At 40.3% G+C, this 6376-nt stretch overlaps 1 long non-coding RNA gene across 2 annotated transcripts in view; it reads right to left on the reverse strand.

Annotated features, from left to right (window-relative positions):
* Nucleotides 1-235: 235 nt before the first annotated feature.
* LOC101749434 overlaps nucleotides 236-6376 on the reverse strand; it is a 71374-nt gene continuing 65233 nt past the window's right edge. For both annotated transcript variants that reach the window (XR_001465560.4, XR_005848205.2), the window contains one exon: nucleotides 236-1230. This is a non-coding gene — a long non-coding RNA (uncharacterized LOC101749434). The remainder of the gene's footprint in view (nucleotides 1231-6376) is intronic.

Consider the following 6376-nt stretch of genomic DNA (forward strand, 5'->3'; position numbering starts at 1 on the left):
CTGTAGTGCTCACAGGAGTTGAATCTGAAGGATAGCTAAACACATTGTTGTGCACCACTTCATATGTGCCCATGCAGCTTCACAGCATCCATCCCTTTCCCATCTGCTTATATGAAAAGCAGTAGGACCAAAAATACTAGTTGGTATGTGTCTTGCTCCAATTTATAGGAGGGAGAGGAGGTTCTTTGAAATATGTATGCCCGGCGTGAGATTAAGAAACAACGGTTCAAATGTTGGTCCGACCAGTTTATTACAAATGTTAATAAGGGAGATGAAGAAAGGGGAGGACGGACACTATTACGGATTGGGGTGATGGGGAAGGGAAGGCGAGTGATAGAAAAGATAGAAAGAAGCAAGAATTGCGTAAAGCGGGGATAGTCACCACCAGGATCCAGCAGCAGTCCCGTTGCACGACGTTCCAACAGTCTGAGGCCGAAGGGCAGGAGCAGCGAGGCCGGTCTTGGGCAACGAGAGGGTGCAGGTACCGGGTGGGTCCAGGAAGAAACTGCAGAGTAAGTCTGGGAGGAAGCAGCAGGTGTCAGGTAGCAGGCCCAGGGAAGCCCATCAGCATACGGTCTGTAGAGAAGGATCTGAAGACAGAAACCTCGAGTCTGTCGTGGTGAGGGATCTGATGGCAGAAACCCTTCACTGGTCTGTCGTGGTGAGAGATCAGCCTCTAGTCCGCCATGGTTGTTGGACCCTCTTTTATCCTCCATTTTCTCCTGCCTACGTGACATCCCTGGGTGCTTGAACAAGAGTCATGTGCATACCTCCTGAGATGGACATCTTCCTCGAGCTAAGTCCACACAAAAAGACCGTTTCCTGGCCATTATCAGCAGCTTATCTCTCTCTCGTTGCCCCTGGCCTTGTCCATCTGTGCTTCTTAAAGGATTTCACAATCCTTAGCCAGGACCTGTCCATCAGTGTCCTCCAGACAGAAGATTTCTCTACCTTAGCCCAGGACTTGCCTGGACTTGCTCCTCAGCAAACTTTGAGTCAATCATATAAAAGAATAGTCTCTTACAGTATGAGACATACAAATCATTAACACTGACTTTGTCTGGCAATCTTAAAATTGGTAGCATTAGGGTTCATACCTATCATCTATTGCTTTTACAGAGGAATCAGCTCTTAGTAAACAAGACGATTAAAACTTCTTTTCAGAATGAAGGCTTCAGGATGTTTAGAGCTTTTGAGATGAGTGCTGGATCATGTAATGGATATGAAGGTCTGCAATACAGAAAATGTCATTCTATGAGGGAATTTTAAAATACATATTTAAATTGGAAGCTTTATTAGTTAAGATGAAATAGCCTAAATAACTTAATGTATTTTAAAAAATTTGTGATTATTTAGGTGACAGTTAGAAAAGATAACTTGAATAACAGACAATTGGGTGGTGTAAACATATATAGGGTGGATTCCACCATTAACCTTCTGTGTTATGCCTTTTATTTCATGGGTTCCTCTTAGGAACCCAGAAATGCCAAATCCCAAACCAAAATATTGCTTTTGAGTTAGGGGGGAAAAAAATGGTGAATTTAAGAAAGACTTATTGAAGAATATCTCAGAGCTTACGTGGCTTTTATATATGCAGTTTATGGGGGATTTATCTGATGTCTAATGCTAACTTTAGTTGATGGTACTTGGAGCTGACAGTAGGGAGAGAGTTAAATCAACATGTTTATATTTGTATAAATAGGCTGCTTCCTCTCTCCTTTTCTATTTTTTTTATTAGAAGTATCTCAAAAAACTGAGTTCATATTTTTCTGCAAAGAAATGACACAGATTTGACAGAAGGAAAAACAGCACTTTGAGTCCTTGCCTTCAGAGATACTGACTGTCAGATTCATTCATTCTTCAATCATAGGATTACATAGGAAACTGCTATCTATAATTTGACTAGGTCTTTGAGAGCATCTGAATCTATCTGCCTTCTTTAGGAGTTTGATAACTTCACTCATAGACAAGAAAAAATGTAAAGTTTCTGCCTCTCTCTGAATGTGAACTTACAAAAGGTCAAACAACAGTTAAAAAATTATACTTCTGGGTTCATCCTTCCCATTGCCCTGTTGATCTTGGCTTAGGTGTTCAAATCTGCTGTTTCCAACCTGAAACTGTATGGCATATTGACTGAGTTAACAGCTCTGTGAAGATAGTGGGGGAAAATCTGCTGATGTTCAGAATGTTTGTTGTCAATATTCTTCCAGAAATTACATCATATTTTATGCTGGAAGAGAAAAATCATATTTGGAGTGTTTTCAAAGCAAAGAAAAACAAAAATCTGCACGTTACCATCTCTCCTCTCCCTTCCCCCCCTGCAAACCCAAGAAAAGTTTGACAAGGAAATATTGTCACACATAAGAGAAAGAGGACTTCTTTATACAGGCAGACTGACAGGTCTGTCAATCTATTCCCCCTCTTCGTGTCTTGTTATCAAATCAGTCGCCTTTGGAAAGCTATCTCTTGGTGCAGGGAGCTTGAAATGTTTCAATTTCAGGTTGATTTGAAAAGACTGCAGGAATCACACCCATTTTTCTCTGTTCTTTGCTTAAGTAGAGTCTGTTTTTCAGCATTCACAAATGAAAAATGTTCAGCTTTGGCCGAGCAGGCTCAAGGTTTTAAGGTTTTAATTTTACATTACTATGTCAATCTGAAATCCTACATGGGGTACACCTCTCTAACATGGTGTGCTAACAGCAGTGCCATTCTTTCAAACTCTTTTTGTTGTTTTGGGGGGAAAAAAAAAAACAAGCTTCATAAAATAGAAGCTGGGATTTAAGAAAAAGATGCATCTAAGCAGTATGTTGGAATTATTTCCTTCATGTACTTCTGAGCTCTCAGAATGAATGGAAGGTGAAGTCTGAAATTAGCATGGGTGTAGTTAGTCTGGCTTTATCCCTGGACAGGCAGCTAGCTGCCTGTCAAAGGTTTTAAGTAAAGTTCTTGATTGTAGGTCAGTTCTCGGTGGATAAATCACAGAAACAGCCACAGATAAGGCATATGATTGGCTATTCTCCTGCTGAGGAGAGACTGCATTAAGGTAGACTAATGAATACTGAATCATTTTCTCACCCTCAGGGTGGACGCCCCTGTCAGGGCTGAGTCACTGTGAAAGCAGTATGCTGAAGTGATTTAAAATGCAGCAGCCTTTAGTGCCAGTGACAGATGGATATAACTTGGGATTTATTCGTACTCATTTTTAGGCCTTCACAAGCCATGAGTGCAAATGTACAAGAAAATGAAAGATAAACCATGATAAAAGGCTCCTGTTTATACACACTTTAGGAAAGTGCAGAGTGGAGACCTTGCCATAGCCATTTAAAGTGACCATGGGGGCTGACTTCTGGGGTAGACAAATATGGGTATTTTACTCCAAGGTTTCTTCATTACTTTTCCTTTTCCTGTAAGACTGAAGAATTTCATGGAAGAAGCAGTGCGTTACCTCTGCCTAATGAAACTGCATCTCTTATGTTTTCTGCTGAAAACTTGTTCTGATGGGATGATCATCAGGTTACCTGGTGAGCTGGAGGTGTCATAGCATCAGAAGTGTGTATATGAAGATCTTGATGTATGTTTTGGCTTTGCCAGTTGCATTTTAATTAGAAATATGTATTCTTGAAGAGAAAGATGAGATTAACTTCCAAAGTATCAGCTACTCTGAAAAGGTTGGATTAAACAAATTCTATTGCAGTATGGGTCAGAAATTATTGCCTAATTTCCAATTTAGGGAAAAAAAAGTCTTATGGGCTAGGTTCTGGTGTGTGAATGATGACTTCTGTTTGTGTAATTGTGACTTCCTGCATCAGCACCCTGTGAGAAGTAGTGGCAGGGAGATCTCGGGGTCTCATGTGGCTGTCAGTGACCACCGTGGGGACCAACCCAAGAGCAGTGTTAGTGTGCATTCTGGATAGTCCCCACTGGTGCTGGCAGGGGGATGTCCATGAAAATCCAGCTGTTCACTGTCAGAGGGTATCTCTCTTCCTTTGGGAGAAGGCATAACGTTGCATAACCCTGTGACCTCTCTGTGGTGAACACTCATTAGGCAAAAAGTGCAAATAGGGCTGTCTGTGCACAGAGCAGCCACAGAATGTATCCTGCAAGGAATGCTATAAGTACGGAAACTGGTTAATGAAACTTCATAGCACACATGCATGAACTCTTCTAGCTCCTCAGTCAAAGTGTAGCCTATGGAAACCTAAATTGGAAAGCTGACTGGGAAAGGAATCATGTGCCCGTGGTGACTGTTAATAGTTACCAGCTGAACAGCTTTATGAAAACAATAGCTCTAATGCTAGCATCCTGTTCTAGTTGTTTAAAACATTGCTGTTCATTGTAAAAAATGAGACTTTTAAGCTGACCTTCTGTTTTACCTTTGGGGAAACTAATGCTTGTATTGCAAAGAGAAAGCTGGTTGGTTGTTTTTAATATGGTATGTGCCACAAATGAGAATGTCAGGAAGGTCTGAAATTTCGTCTCATCCGAATCTATTAGTGTTAATGTTCTTTTCATTATGATTTCATCAGAATTAATTAACAGAATCTGTGAATAATATGCTGCACACATTTGATATGCAAAACCAAATCAACTGTACAATTTATGTTTCCTTACAGCTGGTGCTTCGCATATTGACAGTCAGGAGTATAGACTACATGCATTAGCCTAGACCAGCTGTCTGTGATCAGCAGCTCCCAAGCCAGGATGTGCCCTGGATCACACACCAGTCTGCTGCTGGAGGCTGACCTGCTGGGCTCAGAACTTCTGAAAAGGACAGACAGCCCCAAAAGCAGCAAACTTATTTGCTTACAAGCTTAAGAGATTTAACTCTTGTTTGGATTGTGTTGGTATAAATATGTCTTGACTATTAAATCTAAAAATATTTTAGGATAAACTTGTGGAATGACCAACGTTTGTTTTTGATGACTTGTCCAGGGCTTCCTCTGAGAGCCCTATAAATTACCTCACTGACATGATTCATCAGTAAGTAGGCATGGCTAATACAGGAGTGGGATGCTTATAATTCTCAGAGAAGAGCTCAACATTTATCAGACATAAATTTCTGTTGATAGCAACAGCAGCGTCTAATTAACACCCCTCTACATAAATGCCTGATTTTTAACTGGAGGAGCCATTTCTTAAGCACTGGAGAATTTTTTTTTCCATTATTTTGATTGCTGAACACAAGATAAAGATTTGAAGTCTCCTGTACAATCTTTTTTTTTTTTTTTAGAGCACAATAAACCAGCTTCACAGGCACTGAGTTCTGGAATATTGATACATTTTGAGGCATAGAACTGAAGCAGTGCAAATCTGTTTACTGATTTCACTGGGCTTGGTTCTGGTTGCTGGATATTTACATCTTAATTTCTTCCACTCAGATGTGGTATTTGATTTGAGTGTTTGTGAAAACTACTGATCTGACAGTCCTGCTGGCCGAAGCTTTCCATTTATTCACACGTTAAGTACGAAGTTCAAGTTTCCCTTTTCAATTAAAGTGCCTCCACTTGTGCTGGCCCGACCACCTCAAGGGAGGCATCATTTAGATTCCAGCCACATGCCTTCCCCTGCCTCACTGTTGTGAATGCCAGCAAGAAGCTGATTTATGCCAGCTGTTGCATATTTTTAATGGGCACACTTGTCTATAGGGAATAATGCTATCAGATAGCCATAAGAAGATAACAACTTCAAGTTACTACCAGTCTGAACTGGATTTGAACTGATGCTCTGCAAGAAAATCTCTGAAACTGTCCAGATATGTTTTGGAATATGTGCGGGGCTCTGAGAGGTATTTTAACAGGAGATATATTTTTTTCTGTCTCTGGTATATACTTTTAAAATATTTCTGTTCACAAATAGGTGCATTATCCAAATTTCAGGCTTTATGAACTGCACTCAGACTTGCTTTATAGTTAATATGTAAGGAAAGTAGCTCATATTAGGAATGCAGTACATATATAATATACCTGGTGCACATTTATCTAAACAGTGTCAGGTTTTGAAACAGCTTACATTAACTCTGCATCTGTGCTGTGAATCCAGAAAGATGTTGAGGTTTGCTCAGTTAAATCCTTTTTCATGGTGTTGGCAGCTGAGAAAGAGTTTGTCTTAGATATGCTTACTGCTGTTTTTTTCCTCATTCCTCATTTCTGAAGAGAACATAAATGAAAATAGATTGATTCTGAAGTAACAGAAGGAGTGACAAAGAGACAATAGTGATGAGCATGTTCCAGCTGCAAGGATTATGGAAGCAACCCAAAACCTCCAGGTTCTCATTTTCTCACAAGTCAACCAGTTCCGACACTTCAATATATAGTTGTGGATGAGCCAGAGGGGCAGCAAGGAGGTGTTTTGTTCCTAACTGCTGTTGCAGTTTGAT

The sequence above is a fragment of the Gallus gallus genome, chromosome 1 (genome assembly GCF_016699485.2).
Source record: "Gallus gallus isolate bGalGal1 chromosome 1, bGalGal1.mat.broiler.GRCg7b, whole genome shotgun sequence".
NCBI classification, from domain to species: Eukaryota; Metazoa; Chordata; class Aves; order Galliformes; family Phasianidae; genus Gallus; species Gallus gallus.